General features: G+C 31.6%; 1 long non-coding RNA gene across 1 annotated transcript in view; it reads left to right on the top strand.

Annotated features, from left to right (window-relative positions):
- Positions 1-1,496: 1,496 nt before the first annotated feature.
- LOC146540010 (uncharacterized) overlaps positions 1,497-20,665 on the top strand; it is a 35,947-nt gene continuing 16,778 nt past the window's right edge. The window contains exons 1-2 of the long non-coding RNA XR_014879485.1: positions 1,497-1,744; positions 15,878-15,980. This is a non-coding gene — a long non-coding RNA (uncharacterized LOC146540010). The remainder of the gene's footprint in view (positions 1,745-15,877; positions 15,981-20,665) is intronic.

Here is a 20,665-nt window from a genome sequence, read left to right as displayed (position 1 = left end):
TGAACAGTTCTAGCATAATGTAGTTTATTCCAGCTCAAGTTACCTCGATTTACATTTTGATGTCTCCTGGTGATCGGATCGCTGAGCTGGTGCTGTGAAGTCGTTGATCTTGTTAATTTGCAAAGCATAAGCTGTTTTGGTTTGTGTTGAGAGATTTTTGGATTTATTCTGATTGGAATGATGGTTACTTTACGTTTGTTAAAAGAGAAGTTCTCCGTTATGTTTTTTTTAGGGCTCTGTTCTAAAAAAATTGGTAATGATCCTATTGTTTTGTTAGAAATCTGTTTTTCAGATTGGGTAGATCCTTTTTCTTAACTACGCGAGGAGTATAATATAAATATAAACAAACCCCTAAGTGAGATTTGGATGAACAAAAATCATCTTCAATTAAGATGATCTCATATATATAGTAGGTAGTCATACCAATGTGTTGATATTTTTTTCAGCTTTACAATTCCCCTAAATAGCAAGGTAGGGAAGAGGGAATCTAGGAACTTAGTGTTAAGATACTCCATTAAGGCGGAACTCAACACCGATGATCTAAATATAAAAACAATTAACTACATTATTACAATATAATTAACCTATCTACTTTTTCTTAGAAAAGTATTACGAATTATAATTTCTATGTGCTAAACATAATAATAAAAATTAAATATACGAATAATATATTAATTTAATATATGAATCTAACTCGGGGTAGCTTGAGTTGTTAACTCTTTCGTACTCGGCTAAGTGGATTTTCGGGTCGTCCCCTTTTTGGCTAATGACTGCACTGTCAACTCGTTAGTAAGAACGCCTTATTCAGTATAACATGGGGTTGACATATAAATAAGGAAATTGATAAGTATTTATGGAGCAACCCTTATCTTTCTTATCATTTAGATAAAATTGCTAATTGGAAGACGTTCTAGTAGATATGCTATGCATGGGAAAAAAAAGTAAATTATTTTTTTCCTTGTTGAGATAATATTATTTGACATAATTCCATGCTGACAAGATAATTTTCTGATATCCATGTTTCCAATTACTATATATTTAAATTGGATAAATTTACAGTTCATTCAATTACTTAAAAATTGATATTCAATCAATTCTCCATTCTCTACTTCTTGTGTGTTGAGTGGTGAATTTCAAGCTGAATTTCAAGCTGGAAAATAATGCATACCCTGCAGCATCGAACCCATAAATCCCGGTTATACGCTGTCCTACTGCGCCTCGATGGCCATATACCTATCAGAAATTACATTTCATAATATTATATTTATAAAAATAAGATATTCTCCTTATAAAGATTTTAAGCGAAGCTTATTACTTAATTGTATGTTATCTTATTATCTTATTATTCTAGTTGGTGATTCAGGTACTTCAAGATTCCATTAAAGTAGTGTTTCATGTACTATTATCTAGGTCCAGTCGAGTCATATTGTCATAATGAGAAATAAATTACAGCCATAATAGCTATCAGTATGGATTTCTTAACTACATATTGACTACTGGTCGCCAGTGCTAGGAATGAATAATTTAACGTTTCTGCGGTGGCTTAAAATTAAATATAAATATAGTTGAGCCGTGAGTTTTTTATACGTAGACTTTAAATATTTCAGGGGACATTTTTTATAGAGCATGTTTGTAAAGGAAAAGTGAGCGGTAAGAGAGGTAGAGGGAGACCTCGGTTGACGTTCGGAGGAACCCCCGGAGGGCATGTGTGAAGAGGTTGATGATAGTGGACGAGGTGAAAGAGGTATGTAGAGACCGTAGCGTTTGGCGTCCCGTTCTCTACCCCGACTGACTACCTCGCTACGCTACAGCGTGAAGTTAAGTGCTTAGAACAATACTACATAATATTTATTTATAATTTTAAAACATTCATAATGTTTACTTCATACATCTTCATTTAAGTGAAATGGCTGTTCACATTACTCTCAATATTCATTAAGTTATTACATGAGATTCCTATCGTCGATCTTTGTCTTATTAGCTTAAAAGTAGACCAGAAAACGAATAATTATAATAAAAAAGTGTTTAAAATTGTTTTAGCATATAAATATTACCTTAAAGTATCGTTAATATTATTTATTTTTTCATATATAACGCTATCTCTCACAGCTTAGACGAGCCAAGCATACTCAAGGTGGGCACCGCAAAACGGTGTTTCCACACCTCATTGAAATCCAGCTAGCTGTTACAAATTGGCTATCATTATAATGCATTATAATAATGACACGTAATTAGACCGGCCCACTGCATAGCTCGTAAAAACTGGTATGACAATGCTAGCGTGGATAATAGACATCTTGTTGAGAATATTGCATGAAAGGCACCGTAGTATAGCAAAATTATATGTTTCCAATAAGATTATACTATGTTTAATTAGAAGTTTCTATATAAGAAAACTAGGGAGCTATTGATATATAATGAATTCGGTTCGCACTTGAGGTAATATTTAGTATTTTCTGTTTCTCGCTCTGGTAAAAGGAGAAAAAGATACATTCGGTTTATAAGTTTCTGAATATTTTTATTATTAATCCTTACAGAAATCTTTGCAATAAGGCAAAATTTAAAAAAACTTTTATAATATATGTACCTACCGCTATTGAATTAATGGATAACATAATTGGCTGGAGTGATTCGCCTACATGGGCTTATTGCGTAGGTACTAGACTATAGTGATGCCTTTAAAATTAAACACTGCTAAATCGATAAAAACAATTTAAATATTATTTCTAGTAAATGTAAGGAACACAAGTATTCTTTTTTTTTAAAAAAACAAATGTTATGTTCATATTTAAATTTGTTAACGTCAGTGATAGGAGAATTACTAGACCCTAATGATATCGTTAAATAGATAATTATATTGAGATATAGATGAGATAGATGCTTATAATATTTAATTACATACAGCAATTGTTAGCAATCATTGTGAGTACCTATATGACTTATAAATATGGAAACATAAAGATAACTCTTACACATTATTTAAAAACACATTAATATTCTTCTTTACAGTTCATATTTATCTATGCATAAGCAATAAAGTAAAGTAATATGATATTACTTATTTGTAATATATTAGCCATAAAATGAAACAAATCTACCTTGTTTAACGATGTGAACCTTGCAATTTCCTTAGAGCCATAACATCAAATTGATATTTTTACATAATTACCCTAATAAAAAGTTCATCTTTTTTCTATATGAATATACGTTTTTAGTGATTCTACACTACCTCAAATTACGGTAAAAGTTGACGCTAATGACATTTAGGTACCGACCATTGGCTCGTCTTTATACTAATGATGCGCGCGCCCAACCCACTTTTTTACCTTCGATTCGTTTTGGTAATTTTCTTTTTCTATGCTACTGCCGCGTATGTATTATATATACAAATATTTGAAATTCAATTCTAGTTATAGTTTAATATTAGTAAATAAGAATTACAATTACAGCTTTTATGATATCATTTTATTACCTTTATAAAAAAAAAACAAAATAAACTACAGTATCTACTCTATCTATTATTGTTAATAGAAAATCCTACCAATATAAATTTCATGAAATATTAAGAAAGTTATATACCATAAAATATTCCATTTTAAAGCAGACACCCATTGCTACCTTTAAAAACCATGACCAGATGCAATTGCTTATAAGTCATTCCGATTCGATGCGCGTGCGCACCGATTATTTACCGTCTCCCGTTCAGCCACTGCCTTTCTAATGTCGACCCGTGAAATCAACCGTCAGTTAATGGCGAATACTAAGAAAACTGTATGTTTAAAACAAATATCTATCATATATTTTAATGATTAATCGATGAGGTCTTGGTTCAGTTATAATGTTTTTCAAGGAAAATGATGATTGTGAGTTCATATTTCATTATAAAATATTTATAATTTTTTTTTTATTTCTTTAGATAAAACGTGGGTTTGCGTCTACAGCATTTGTAAATAGATGAAAATTAAAGAAACGTTATCTTTACATTTTTAAATTCTACGATATTTTATAATGTAATAATATAAATTTTTAGTAGAATTGGATGCAACTCCTACTAGAATATTGATTTAACTATAGTCCAGTTATCATGTAACAATTATCTGAAATGAATCAACTATCCAAAAAAATCTTTGATGGTTTTCTTTATTTCTAGGCCCATTACTCATTATGTAATATGCCATTAAAGTACAAAGATTTCATTTCCTTGTAGGTAATTAAATTCTTTCGTGCCTTGAACTTTAAAGTTTAAAACCGTAGACGGAATATCCATTTACTCTGTTAGTTAACTCTTGAACACGATTTATGTAGGATTTTAACATAGAGTATATTTTATGAGATATTTAAATAACTACTACAGTGTCTTATAAAAGGAAAAGGTTAAAATATTTGGTCTTTATTACCTATCATGTAAGTAAACTATAAAGAAATCTAATATGAATAAAGTTCAAATATACCATACAAAACTAATATCAGTAAGATTCTTATTTAAAAACATTTTAAATCATATTGCTAATTATAATTTTTTTTCACGCTGTACCCCCCACCCAGCAGGGTAGGCAGAGGGAACCTAGTGTTAAGACACTCCATTTCCCCCTTAAATATTTATAAGATCAAATAAACCATTACACAAAAAAATATAGTATGTGAGTGACATTTTTAATATCCTAAAAACGACTCTATTAAATATTCCATACAAAAACACCTCACAATATAATATTTGGTGTATATTTTTATTCATTGTATAATACCTTGTCCTCGGGCCCTCCAGCCTCCAGCCTCTTATACATCAACGTTACCCGCCTCTGATGAGAAGATGATGACCGTAATTTGCGACGCACCGAGACGCCTATGTCTCGTGTTTTTTCACTGAACTCAGGTATCTGAGTGCGGAATTACTTGTAATTTATCCTATATAACAAGAAAATGTCAAGATAATGTTTAAAATATTATAAATTTTAAGAGCATTGGTGATTTGAATTTTTTTTTATAATTATAAGCAAAACTTTTTCTAATGTGTTATTTAAGTTGTTTTTTTAAACAATGTTCTAGTTCAAATTATTACTATTGGAATAACGCAGTTAAACATATCTAGTATATATTTTGTTGTTTTGTCTATTAATGTGTTATTTTGAGCTCGAGCAATTTTTAAGGCTGTATTACAACAGCCTTTTGTTTCTGTATAAAATTTCTATTTCGTATTGGTTTATGTAAAAATAACTAAAAGTCGACTAAGTTAATTATTAAACTTTGAAATGTATTTTTTAAATTTTCTAATATAAAGTAATGAGTTTAATGTTTTTATTTAAATATGTATTTTGGCTTGTACCATGTACTCGTACCTAATATATTTTTCATTTTAAAAATTATCTCATTTTATTTTTGACGTACGGCCCTGACACGGAAAAGCTGTTTAGGATATATTATATTATAGATTGTTTATTATTAATTTATACATAATTTTCTATTTTTATTATGACTTCATAATGAAAGCTACATAAAAATTAATAGTTTTTTATTAACTTAAATGTTTTGATACTATAATTAATTTGGGTGTAGCTAACGAAAACTGTATACAGGCTTAATGATGAATAAGTTCTGAAATATAATCCAAAATATTCACAAATAAATTATACACAAGAATCGCCTAATTCCAAAAAATGTTTTCTAAATGTTAATTTTCCTATGAATATATTATTATTTGTTTAACGTTATTTTTGCTGCTTTGGTAGCAGCAATTGTATTTCCGTGTGTATTTGGATTCCGGCACCGATTTCGTGGTTTCATACTATACTACATTTTACCATAATGACCGTCACAAGGTAATATACGACCGTTGTAAAACATAACTTATATAATTGTTTTTAAAGTTCACTTTTGTATATTTGTAATGTATTAACGATATTTTAATTGACTGGATCCTGACGTAGAGTAATGATTGGACGTAACATCGATTTATTTCGAGTTCTCATTTCTGATTGGCGGTCGTGATAAGTTCTTTTCCATCGGATAATGTTGTTATAATCGCTGTATTTTCTGATTTCTGTGTTTACGTGTAATTTTATAGTTGTAATATTATATAAATGGACAGAAATATTACGTATACGTTATTGTAGATGAGAATGACGACAGTCAATCCAAGCTTATTAATTAATATTATATAATAATCTGAAAACTTATTGTTAAATAACTGTAAATATATATTTTTAAATTAAATTAAAGTAACATTAATCGTAAAATGCTATCTTAAATTACTTTTAACTTTAATTCTCTATTTTAAATTACGAAACGAATCAAAATCGCAGATAAAGTCCAACTTTCTGACTGTCCAGGGCCGTATTTAAAAGCTCTTAATCCCCTGAGATTCGCCAGACTCGACCCTTAATGAGAGCTCTCTTGACAAATCGGAGGAGGAACCGCCCTCTATCGCCGATCAGTGAACTATCAAGAATTTCTTACACTACTCTCTAGTACCAATGTCTATACCTTAATGATATTTCTTTTATACAGCTTTTTTGTCTTTTTAGTAAGGAACATGCCACTGTCACAAATAAATATATGTCTATACAATATCTTATATGAAATTAAAAGTTATACTTAACGGCCTGTAGAAATATCTATAGGTATAAGTAAATGATAAATGCATTATTTTAAATTTATTTTGTAAATATACATAAATAGGCATTTCAAGGCATAATATGAAATCAGAACACGATGAAATACCTGATGTCACCAAATAATCTAAGTTAAATTGCAAACATCACTCGTAGGTGAGAGCTCGCGAAAATCTTAATTAACAGATAGCAGTCAAGTCGTTTATCTTAGCTTCGTGATAAGGGGAGTACGCCCTCCGCCAGGTAATGATATTGAAGCGATGATGCCAAAATAATGATTGATTATTTAGATATTCATTAAATAATGAAAGGCCTTCAAACACGATTATGTGTTTATGTTAATTGATTATAGACTTTTTAGAACTTTGTATATTTACAACACTTGCAAGATTAATGATGTAAAGTAGACAAATGGCTTAAAACAAAAAAAGTGTTAATAAAAATTTTTATACCGAGCGTGAAGGACGAACCAAAATTAGTTTTAAGAATGTTTTTGTAAGTAATGACTATCAAAACACAGCGGCAAAAGTGTCTCGCATTGGGGTCGTTCTCTATAATTAAACATCAATACCGTTACAAAAAGTAAATAACAGGGTATGTATGGGGGGTGGGGGTTTGCGGGGAGTGAGGTCTCGACTATGACTAATGTGCCGCGATCCGTCAACGTCACTCGCGGGTGGGGAGGGGGGCGCCACCGTCGGCCAGGGCCGGAGTCGAGAACATACTTTCTGAACATTTTCCTCATTTGGGTTACAGATACGTATCTATATGTAAATTATGGTTTCTTACATTCTGACAATCTGTAGATTACACATTCCCTAACTGGCATAATAAACAATTTGAATAGGAATTCCAAAGGACTGTAGAGGGGTTTACATGAATATTATGAATACTTTAATATTAGTGCCACGTTCGTCTTCGATAACGCTAAAGGTATTTTTAAACCTAAACAAGTTTTGTCTACACAATTTTTTTTTATTGTGAGACATTTGTGTATATAGATACAATTTATATACTAAAAACTAGATAAAATTATCAGTATTTCCATATTTAACTTTTGTTATTTTTTTAAATCCTATTTCATAACAGAATCATTATCATTCATCAATTACAGAATATTTTTTAAAACATAACCTACAACAACAAAGTAAAATGTTTTCTAACGTTCGTCTCTGTATATTTTCTAGGCCTTTTCAAATTGGTTTTCGCACAGGGCAACGGGGCAGATGCTTCGCGACACGTCCCCGTCTCTGGGGCATACCGCGGGCACAATTAGGTGAAATAAAAAATAAAATTGTCTAATCTCGCGGCCGTCTCTGAAATCCTCTGTCCTCTCCACTGGAAAATATACTTTGGGAATCTTTTTTGTTTGTATACAATATATTTATAAGGTTTTATGTATCAACTTTGAATATCTAATTATGGTCATAATAATCTTTAAGAAGAGTTAGAACGTTCCGTACGATCATATCATATCAATATTGTATTTGTAGAGTGTTTGTAGAGGTATGAAAGTGAAGTGAACAAACACTACCTTTAACTTGCGTATTCTTTCACCCCATTCGTTAAGGTTATGTGTTTATTCAAAACATGGACACAATGAGATATATAATTAAATTAATTAGTGCCGTAGCCCAAATACAGTAACTTTTAATTCAATTCCCATTGAAAGGAGGGCTGTCTTTTAAAAAACAACCAACAAGCACACTTTTTAAGTTCCATTTTTCGTCGGGGAAATATTTTCGGAAGCTTACGAAATGAAATTCTATAGAAGCGTACGTAAATACACTCTCCGCAGAAGGAGTTAGGAGCTGAAATTGGGTGCATTTATATTTGTAGATGTTTTCTGAATCCGTTTAAGAATTGTTAAAGTGAAATATGCTTTACGTTTGTCTCTGAGGGTCCATTTTCCTGGGGGGTTGGTGGAAGCCTACGGCCCCCGCTTCGCCCCTCAGCCTCTTAGACAAATGACGTAACATTTGTCCAAATGATGGCGCGGGCGGCGGAGAGAATGAATTTAAATTATCATTCAGTGGTATCAACATACTGCAACAATCCGAAAATCGAGTTTATGTGGTGTTCTTATCGATATTATATGTTTACTATGTAAATAGTATTATTTTAATGTAGCTTTTATATAATATTTATAATTTATTATTGCAAGAAAATAAATCAAATAAGACAGTATAAGACAATTTCATAATATGATGCAATACTTTAACATTTAGATTACGTTTATGAAAATATTAAATTAAAAAAAAATATATATAACTTACATGAAAAAAATAAAAATAATCGCTTAAAAACATACGACCTTTTTTGGGACATTGTTTGATCGCTTCTTCTCTGAACTCCTTTAGGCGATGCTTTTCGACGTGAAGGAGATTGAGAGATGGCGGCGTCGCGGATGACATCACGATATATTGATAACGGAATGAAGAAAGTTCTTTTATACCACATGCTATGTGAATTACTTTTACGTTGTACTGAGTGACTCTACTCTCCTGTTATTGTTTTTTTTAGAATATACAAATTTGAACTCTATGACTTACTTTAAGTTAACAAAATATTACAAAACAATATATATTGTAAAAGATGTCACGTTTAATATTTAAAAAAATAGCATAAAAAATATATTTATGTAAGGAATAGTTTTTATTTCTGCTTCATATTGTATACCGCAAGCAGCGAAGTAGGGAGAGAGAGTCTAGTGTTAAGACAATCCGCTCCCCACTTTCGACGCCAAATTCTAAAGGCATTGCATGTCGAGTGGCGGAACTTAACGCCGCGCTCTGTCTCGATACTAGAGCGAAGAAATAAAAATATAAAGTATTTAATTTACTCAAGCAGGAATCGACCCCATAATCTGTCATTTACACTGACTAGCCTTAACTCGTATAAAACATAAATATAATTAGTAAATTATCCAATACATACCTAAATAAACCATCAAACCCAACAAATACCTCTCACGTTACCACTCCTCAAGACAATCCGCGTGTGGTGCCTAAGAAAAAAAAAACAATACGGTCGTGATGAAGACGTAGCCATTGTGAACAACGAGAGCCATATTTCACGCCTTTGTACGGCGGTTCACGATTAATTCTAGATATCTCCATTCCTATACGATAGCGTGATGAAACTTTTTTGATTCAGTGCGTTAATGCGTAGGCACAGACAGACAATGGTGGCTATGCTATGATATATCCTTATATATTCTTCTATACCTTCCTTTGGAAGTGCGAACTGGTCTGATGGTGTTGTTTATTTGTTGTTCTTGATTTTGGGATTTTCAAAATAAAATTTCGCATAAAAAAAGAAGTTATTATAGTTAATTTTTTGTTTGAGATTCTTAAGAATGCTTATAATGACTAAGCAATTTTTTATTTAGTATTATTTATTATAATTGTATTTAATATACATACACGATATAAAGCTTTATAGGCTTAACCTAAATGTTATTACACCTATTTAATTTACACCTTGTTATAGTGATAGCATACACTCATGTGAGAGTGTGCAATTAAAAAATGTAAAATTGTGTCAGTCAATAAGCAACTTATTTGTTTTTACAAATTCATATAGAGTATAATTAATAACTTATTTTTTCTGTCTATTTACTTACAAAAATCTATAAAAATATTGTATAGTTTTTTACAAAATATACCTAATATTTATTTTCTTCACTCTGCAATCATTTAAAAGTAGAAACACAAACCATGAGATGAAGTCAGCACCACCACCGAACAACCCCACACACCTCAATAGCTACAACGACATCTTCTTAGATAATTAATTTATATTACACCAGATACGCGTATCACTAGATTTAAATATTAATTCACTTAAAACTAACTTTTCCATACAAGACAGTACAATTTATTAGTTTTATTTCCTCATAATCTATGAATATAGAAGATAAAGTGGGGACCAAACGATTTCCATACTCACCTACTTTAGAGATGGCGACATTATGTAAATAGAGTAAATTGAATTACCGGAGCTAAATGTCGTATAAGATAAAAACGACAGAGCAATCTACAAGCCAATGAGGAGGTTGTATTAACATATACAGTACTGTATTGAATATTTATATTGTGGTGGCGGTATCAGTCAGCCTTGTATCATTAATGGGGACTATCATTTCGTTAGTGGGATTAAAAATAAAATATGTATTTCAATTTAGTTTCGATATATAAAACAAAGATAGATGTAAAATCGTTCTATTTTTTTGATAAATAAAAAAGACATCATTTTCACGCTTTATACGGCGTACAGCATGGTAGGCAGAGGGAATCTAGTGTTAAAACTCTCCGTTTCCCTACTTTCTAGTGAATTTTTCGAGGCATTACGTGTTGAGTGGCGAAACTCAACACCGGGCTTATGTCTTAGTGTCAGAACGAAGAAATGAATAATTACACATTCCTTCAAGTGGGGATCGAGCCCGCAACCGTCCCGTTACAGTCACACCTTCGTGCCCGTGCGCCATTAGGGCTTCATTTTTGTAGCTTATATTTATTAATGAATTGAATCTTACTTGGGTGACATATAATAATAAATATTTCTTTAAATGAAATAAGAAGCCATTATTAATTATAGCCGATTAAAATCGTAATAAGGCAACGCTTATCCAATTTAAACAATGCAGCTAACATCAAATACTCGACTAAATAAACAAGTGCTTATATAATTTCTGTCGGGATTAAAATTCAAATATTCTGACAAGTCAATCTACCGCGATCCCGGGCGGTCCCCCGGCGCCCCGGCGCCCCCACGCGGACAGCTGTATACTCGTATATGCGAGATTGAAGATTATTTTGTTATTCTGAATACTATTTTACACTGCGATAGAATATAGATAATCTTTTTTGTGCTTATCATGTATAAGTAAAAAGAGAATTCTTTTTTAAATTTTCAATATTGGAAATGTTAAGACTTCTTAAAGGCTATAACTTCTACTACGACTTTAAAAATATGATAATTATGATAAGTAAAACTAATAAAACCTTTTAAATATAATATACAAATAAATACTTTATTCAAAACTCTTCAAATATTGATTAGAAATGTCGTTTTTCGTTTTAGGGTTCAGTACCTGTAAAGGAAAAAATGGAACCCTTAGGTATAGGATCCCTTTGCAATCAGGCTGTTAAGAAGAGCATTTGTCTCGAGATAGCGTGGATGCATCGATATAAAATTTATATCAAATATTCTGGTCTATGGATCCTTAGGGCGCAGAAAAATCAAGCTTCTAAGTCAACGCTTTCAAAAGATACGAGCATTTATGCATCGCTTTTACTGCATTTTGTGTGAATTTGGCCGCGTATTTGACGCGTTGACCTACAATTACTAGCCTTGGACCTACAAGCTTGCAAGAAGTGAGAATTTGTGGTACAAATAAAGAAATTGAACTTTGAACGAAATTCCATAATAAAATGAGTGCATACGTCCGCAAACTTAACTTTGTCAACGTTTATAAATTGTTGCGGAACCCGCATTGGACAGGTATTTTTTCATTTAACTTAACAGTATGTACGCCAGTTTCAAATACTGAAATCATTATGATCATAGAAGATATTGTTTCGAAATATAACTCATAAGTTTTATAATAAAGACAATATATACATACAATAAAATAAATTCATAAATAGTATTTAAGGTCTATATAATTTTTTATAACGTCCATTGCTATTAATCATTTTAATTAAACACACAAAAAAACAAACGCACACTCAAAAATTATCTCTTCATTAACAAAAATTAAAACGTCAAAATCAAACACAAAAGACGCCATATTTGGTCGGCAGAGAATGAAACACGCACCGCTAATATAAAATAAGGGACACACAGAAAGACAGGAAGGGCACGCCGAGCGAGAGGCCAGTAGAGGAGGCTTACAAGTGAAAGGGAAGGGAATAGTGACGCGATGATTGAACGCGCCACAAGAAAAATGATCACCCGTCAAGCGAGAAACTACCCCTAGCGAAGCGAGATAAGGAATATAGAATTAAAGCTCGCGCAAGAAAGGGATGGAATGACCCAAAATAGGGGTGACGTACGGTGATGGATTATGCTTTCTCTCTAAAGAAGGGAGGGGCTCACAGGTCGTTATGGAAAAAGCTGGTGGGGGCCGACATGTGTTGGAGACGCAGACCAAACCAATGTTACTTAATTGATTTCTGTATGAATTTGTAAAAATTCGCTTGTACTCTAAATATATTTCATAAATATCATATTTCCATATATGTAATACCCACTGATTATTTTCAATATGCAAGAACTGTCAAAGAATTTAGACATAAACTGATTTTGATTTACTCTTAAACCATTAAGACTTTACCTTACATTAGAACTAATAATTCTTTTTCTTTACATATTTTATATAAATTTAATTTTGCTAAACGTGTTGTATAATAGACTGAAGTCAAAGGATAGGATTTTTAAAAATAATAATATTATAGTCCAAACTATTTAAATTACACTTTTCACTCAAAAAAAAAACAAAAAAATGTAAAACTTTAAAATACAAATATAATGTTAAATAACGCTACTTACTGCACTTGCATCACAATTATTTAACATTAATTCACGAGCAAAGTGCCTTCATACGTCACCCTCGATCAGTCCACACAGGGACCTCGTCCGTCCGTATTAAAACAACCAGGGAACACCCAAAATGCCACTCACAGGGTGCTTTGTCCACTTTGAAGAGCGCTTATTGTTTTATGCCTTTGTTATATGAAAATTTAAATCCTTAATTATTCATAGGATTGTTTTGGTTGACAATATTTTCACAATAGGCCGAGGGTTTGCGGGAGGTTGCCGGGGAGGTAATCGGTTTGATTAATAAATTGTCAAGTTGAATCCAGTGTTAGAATATAAATTGTTACCGCAGATATTTCATTCCATTATTACAGCGACCCGCTCATTGTTTCACGGAATGTCATGCCTCATCCTGTCACCTGATTGTTTCAATTTAATAGCTTTTAATGAAGATATTTTTGATAAATACTTATATGTTGAATTAAATTATTTATTTATGTTACTAAACTTATATAATATATATAATAATAGAATTAAAATCAATAAATAGATGCCAGTCATGACGCTGGGGCATAAGCGTGTAAACGCGATCGGTTGATTCCCACTCCAGGAAATGAAATATTTTCATTTCTTCGCTCTGGTGACGAGGAAAAATGCGGAGTTGAGTTCCGCCACTCAACAAGCAATGCTTCCAGAATTCTGTGGAATGTAGGGAGCGGAGTATCTCACTGGGCTCCCTCTGCCTACCTTGTTATATGAGGGAGCGTAAAGCTGAAAAAAAAACAATAAATAAACAGTTTTAATCATATTTTAGTTATAAACACAAAACAAATACTAAACATATTATAAGTTTTTATTATAAATAATATTTATTTGCGTACACAAATAAATTCCGCTCGAAGTTGCACGTTGCTCTAATAAATTAATTTAGACAAGAAGAAGATGTAAAAACTTCAAAACAGCAATTACGTTTTATTGCCAGCCATTATATTAATCATCGGCAAAATTAATTTTTCATTCGGACAAATCGCCGAGTGGTTCGTACAAATGTTTGGGAGCTTGATGGATATCTAGGCACGAATAAGAATTCTCGTAGTAGGTACGGATAGCAGCATCTGGTACGACGCTCGATAACATGTGAATGGAGATTAAATTATTAATATTTAATTCATCATTGAATGAATTATTAATAAGTTTATAAATAATAAAAGGTTATTTATATTGAAATAGGTGTGTTTATGGAATTATTTCATTAGATATGTAATTTACAAAGTTTTTGATGGTGGCTAGGTCTTAGTAGTGTCAATATCGATATGAGATAATGCTGATATCGTTATCGAGATTTTTTAAATGGATTTAATTACTTTGTTTGTATATATTTTTTATTTATATATCTAATTTAAAAACCACATATAAAAAAACAATAAAATTATATATTTCTGTAATGTTATCTTATTACAGAATAATAGGATCCTTACACTAAAATCTTTTAAATCTACCATACCACACTAAAGTTCTAAGAAAACAATTACATATAAACTACTACAACCAAATCGATTTGTCACACATTTGTTTCAACCTGTCACCGTGTTGCCATCTCATTAAAGATTCAAGAAGGCGAATTGTGCTACCTAATTACAAAGTAAATGAGCATAGACAATAAAGTATTTATGTTCACCGATTTATCACACAAAGAGAGGATGTTTCGGCCGAACTGGCAACACTGAGCGTGGCGACGAAACCAACAACCTTAAAAATTAGACTTAGAATAACCATTAACTATGATTCTTGACAGAATGTCAGCTCCACACAAATATGGGACACGCTCGCGTACGGCTTTCAATAAACAAATGGTTGCATTCAAATATGTATAAAGAAACAATTGCCTTTTATGTGTGTGCTAATGAGTTCATTTTGTTAGAATGCTCTTTAATATTCATAACTAATTTAATACTTGCTTGTGTTAGCTCTGCTTGAGTTTTTAGTTTGATTTTATTTGTTGTTATTTTTTTTTCTAGTTTTACGCTATACCCCGCAAACGGCAAGGTAGACAGGGGAAACCTAGTGTTAAGACACTCCGTTCTCCTTAAGACTTACATTCCCCACTTTCCGCCAAATTCTGGAGGAATTACTTGTTGAATGGCGGAATTCAACCCCACGCATTGTTTCGTAACCAGAACACCACGACTTGCCTCAATCTTGTAAGCATTGTAATTACTATTTAAAATAATTATGTGTCTTGGTTATTCTTGTAGGTGTATCGTCGAATAACTTAATATTGTTTATTTTAATCATTCTCTGTTAGAAAAATAAATATGGACAAGTGTCAAGGAATACTTTCCAGAGCTGTAAATCATAAGCAACTCTGTTGACATTCCTATCCATTATACATGAGCAGGCGATTATTTTGATGGATTCCACGAGAATATAAGCATCAGCACTCCCCCAAAATTCCGAAATCGAACAAAAGGAACACGTGAGATTCCCTCCGAAGCCGGGGCTAATGCTCACCCCACATCGGGAAAGTAGATGTAAAGAAAAATACGTATTTATAGCAAATACTCGTACTCAAACAGTCCTACATTGTGTACGAACCAAATAAATGAGTATCATTTTTCGTGCTGTCAAAAAAATCTGAATGGGAATGAAAACGTAGCGGCGAAAAAACAGCAGGCTGTGAGGTTTTTATATAGTTTTTAATGTAATACTGATTTGGGATGTTTCAGATTAATTGCGCCTTACCTGAACTGGCGGCAGCAAGGGTGGAGCTGAAAGAGTTCGCGACGCTGATCGATCACCGGGCGCAGATTGAAAGGAACAACGTGAAAGGTAATTATTCATTTGGCGACTAGAATAGAACACTTTTGTAGGTACCTTCACCTCGCCTTTTTTCTACTTTTGCACGAAATTTGCAAATAAATAGATGGAATGACACGCTCATTTGTTTTGTTTGACGTCCTTCGATTCTCACGTTTCGTATTCCACATAAAATAATTAATTATCTTTTAAAGTTTGGAAGGGAAATGGGATTCTGTATATATTCAATAATAAATATAAATATTTATAATTATATTAAAATAAGTTTTTTTCAGGTTCAATTTTAAAGTTGTCAAGTGAAGATAAAGCTACGAGTTTTTTTAATAAGTCTTTAATTACAAATTTACTATTTTATATTACCTTGGTAGCTATCCTGCATTAAATTCAAATGATCTTAATTCCACACATTTCTATTCTTCACATATTCTTGAACAATAAAAAAAGATTAACGGTGTTTTTACAATTACTTTAAATTTCTACAGTAGCGAATTTAAAATGTTTTTATTTAAAATTTATTAAACAACGTAAAGTAGATAATTATAAAAATACTTATACGAATTATTAAGTATTATATTGCTCAAAATATGTTTATTTATCTAAATAATACAACAACGTTTTCTACAAATAGAACATGAATACAAAAAAAAACTTAAAAGAAATTCACTTTTATTTTGCGAATAACAACAATCGCAGAAACAAAACCCTCTATGGGTTTCAGTCGAGTTTTTGCAAAGATACGAAAAAAAAATGCACGCCAATCTAAAATACAATAGAAAACAGAACCCGGAAGATTGCACAATGACCAGAAACAAAGAAGCAGAAGCACATGTGATCCTGACCTGATTTTGCAAAATGCTGTCAACAATGGACACCAGCGACGCCAGGAGCCTCGTGGATATGATTTATGTGACATTTTATGACGCACGCCTCATTTACATACTTCCTTGTGCCTTGCACATTTAAGTCTCGGTCTATACATATTTTTTTAACTCAACTGCGCAATAGTGGACAAAGTCCTTAGCATTTGAATGAACATTTGGTTACCAGATCAGTGTTCTATGGACGTGAGTAAACAAGTTGCTCTAGTTCGTTGCATAAAAATCTTCATTTGCATCTTAATAAACATATTATTATCTATATTACAGATTATAGCTGGATGTAGTGATGTCTGTAGTTATCGGTCCTCTGATATTCCCAAGATTGTAGGGTTGTGAAAATGTTAAGTTATTCGAAATGAAGATGCTAAGCGAGATGGTTGTAAAATTGCTAGCTAGGCGGCAAAGGTTGACAAATTATAGTCCAAAGGTGGTCATTCACTAGAGAACGGTTATCAAGTTCTATTGCATCCTTTGTATAATGCACATATTATCATTTAATACGAAACATCGTTATAGTAAAGTTTTTGAATATTATTTTATTGTAAAAATATTGTTGCAGTAAAAAATATATATCAATCATAATAATTGCATATAAATTTATATGCTTTTAACTGTAAGGAATGCTATTAATCATTCGAAGATTTACAAATTATTAATAAAGAGTAAGTATAAATAAGAAGATAAATTATCTTTAAAATATATTTATTTATATACATTTAATGAAATTTTAATATACCTACGTAGTATATAAATATGTCAAACCGATATTTATGTTAAAAGTTCAATGGCACTAAATCATCATGTTCTGAACATCTCAATACACAAGTAACGAGTTGGTCATTAATCCGGGGATATATCGCGAGATAACTTTATTCTGGTAGCCGACTGCTTTGTATGCAGCGGTCCATGCGTCCGTCATTACGAGCCAACTAACCGTTGATTCGGTTAAACCGACGATTTTAAACCTTATCTACTAAAACATAGGATTTTACGACATGAAAATAGATGTTTGCTAAAGTAGTTCTCTCCCTTTTATCTTATTGGTCAACCATTACGCCTAAATTTAAACTCTTCATTATAATGTCGCAGTGAGAAAACTTAAGATAAGAGACGGGCGCGTGGATAATATACAGGTAATGTATATTGATAAAACTAAGATATTCGTTGAGGGATTGATAAATTTTAAGAATAGTAAAACTTGTTTTGATAGAAACGCCAGTAATGTGTGCGCTGACAACGAAGTAGATGGAGCTAAGATAATCAGGTAATATATCAGAGGCTTATGACGCTTTTACGGTATAAAAATTACATGTGTATGCATTAACCCAAAGATGTCATCGTGGTGGAGAGTTTTATCGACTCTCTGTATTTTTTTTTTTAACCTTAGTGGGAGTTATTAATTTTATGTTTATGGCGAGTTCACGACCTAGACCATTTGTACACGTCTGGTGGCAGCTTAAGTTTTTTAAAATTTATATAAATGAATAATATGAATTATTGGATTTAATGTTTGTATATATTACTTTTCGTAATTTTGAAAATAATCGCACAATTGCAAAAATATGTCGTATGCCGTTAAAGAGGATTAAAAATCCACTTTGTCAACACGTGCTTAGACAAAATAAAAGAAATAACTATCTTTGTATATATGATAATGGCGTTGTCTTATTTCACTATATATCAGAGAACAGTAAGATATTTGAAAAGAACAGAGATTAATAATCCTATGAAAATATTCCAAATTTTCTAAGAACAAAGTTAACTTATAATACATAAATAAAACATATTTATACTATAATAACGTATAAGCTTTTTAAGAAACAATATATCATATTATAAACCAAATCGATTGCGAATAATCGATATTGTGAGGAGGTTAGGGGAGGTTGTCTCTGCAGCGGGCGTTGACTAATCGGGGCCGTCCACGCGGAATAAGACTGATTGCAGCAGCGTACAGCTGCTATGCCCTACCTACACAAACCGACATTATTTAAGAAATCAGCCTGCTCAACCGGCAACGGAACGGAATTCACCGCCTACAACGATGTTTTATATCAAAATGTATCTCGAATGGAAATCGATATATGTAGTTTAAAGGTTAATTGTAGAGTGAAAGTCGATGTTAAGTAATATTATATTAAATTATTTCTTTATTTTTTAAGAAATATGATAAAATTTAATTATATTTGTATATAAAATGTCGGAATATGTTGTTTCGGATGTTAATTCGTTCGATGTAAATCGTTAATATCGAGTGATTTTACAATATTGCCACGAAATAATCGAAATTACTATCAGAGTATTTCGCTCAAATAAATTTATGACCTATTTGTATTTGTCCTTAATTTTAGTTTTTATTGTATATCATATTGTGAAAAAATTTAAACCAAAATTTAATTATTAGAATCTAAATTTCAACATTGCCAACTTAAAGAGAAAATAAACATTTTTAGGTAGCCTCATATTAATTAATAGTAATTGTGATGAATAATGCCACACTAAACTATCGGCATCATTAATCTATAATTTGCACGCAATTATTGCATGCGATCTACGCCCACTTCGATTATAAGAACCGAGTTGGAAATGTTGTTTCGACTGCCTCTTTATAGGTTTTTGATTGTGATATTATAGTATAGTTTATTTGTAAATTTTAATCCGATGAGCTTCCTACCTTATTAAGGTTGTTTATATTTAAAGAGGTTTTCGTGGCGCAGAGGTACAGTGTGTGCAGGTTGTGAGCTCGATCCCTACTCGAGAAAATGAAATATTTATTTAAATTTATATTTTTGTTTATAATATAAAGTGGTAAAAAGAGGACAGAGAGAGACACTAGATTCCCTCTGCCTTACTATACTACCTTACATATTGTTTACTTTCTTAAACATCATGAGCTAGTTAACAAAATTTAAAAATAACATAACACTACCTTATTTATTTTATATACATAAATTAAATTAGACATACTAATATAGATACTAATTAGTATCTATACGTCAAATATAGAATAACTTAATTTAAACATATAAAAACTTATCCATTTACAAAACTAATTTAGTTTTATACTTTTTTTCTTTTATTTATTTATTGCAAAATTAACTTACAATAATTACATTTTCCACAGTAACTTATTATAGGAAGGAATGCAATCGATTAATCTCCCTTTTTTCTCGGAGTACTTAAGTTAGCAATTAAAAGTATCCAACGACTTACGGTTTCCCGATCGGTCAAGGATGTCACCGTAGAAGCAAAATTAAACTTGCTTTAAAAAGAAATCCTTCTAAAGTTTCAAAGTTTCATTACTTTGAAAAGGCCACTTGTTTGCTACTTTGTAAATTAATTAATTTGAGCTAAAAGATTAATGCCTGAGTAAATATAATTTTACTATGTAATATATTTATATATCTGAGTAATTATATAATATAATAGAACTATATTAAATTTGGGTAAAATATTGGTAAAAAAATTTAAATCAGCTCTACGCTGTATCCCGCACATAGCAAGGTAGGCAGAGGGAACCTAGTGTTAAGAATGCCGAATTCCGGAGGAATTGCGCCATGGCAACTTTACCAGGGCGAAAAAATTAAAATAGTTAGTAGTAGTAAGTAGTTAAGTTATAACATAAAATTATAAATACAATATTACTTATAATCAAAAACTAAATAATATTTACTCACATACTACAGGTAAACCCGATCGATAGATACAAATAGGTGTCGACACGAGAACGCTTTTATTCTACGACTATAGTAGATACGAATACATGCAATCGGTATGCATAGTTGCTCGTTGTAGAACTAGATAGCTGGCACTTGGCAG

The sequence above is a fragment of the Heliconius melpomene genome, chromosome 3 (assembly GCF_056956725.1).
Source record: "Heliconius melpomene rosina isolate 202511_hmr_F chromosome 3, ASM5695672v1, whole genome shotgun sequence".
In the NCBI taxonomy this organism is placed as follows: domain Eukaryota; kingdom Metazoa; phylum Arthropoda; class Insecta; order Lepidoptera; family Nymphalidae; genus Heliconius; species Heliconius melpomene.
The sequence above is the reverse complement of the archived record's forward strand: the minus strand, read 5'-3'. Positions and strand labels throughout refer to the sequence as shown.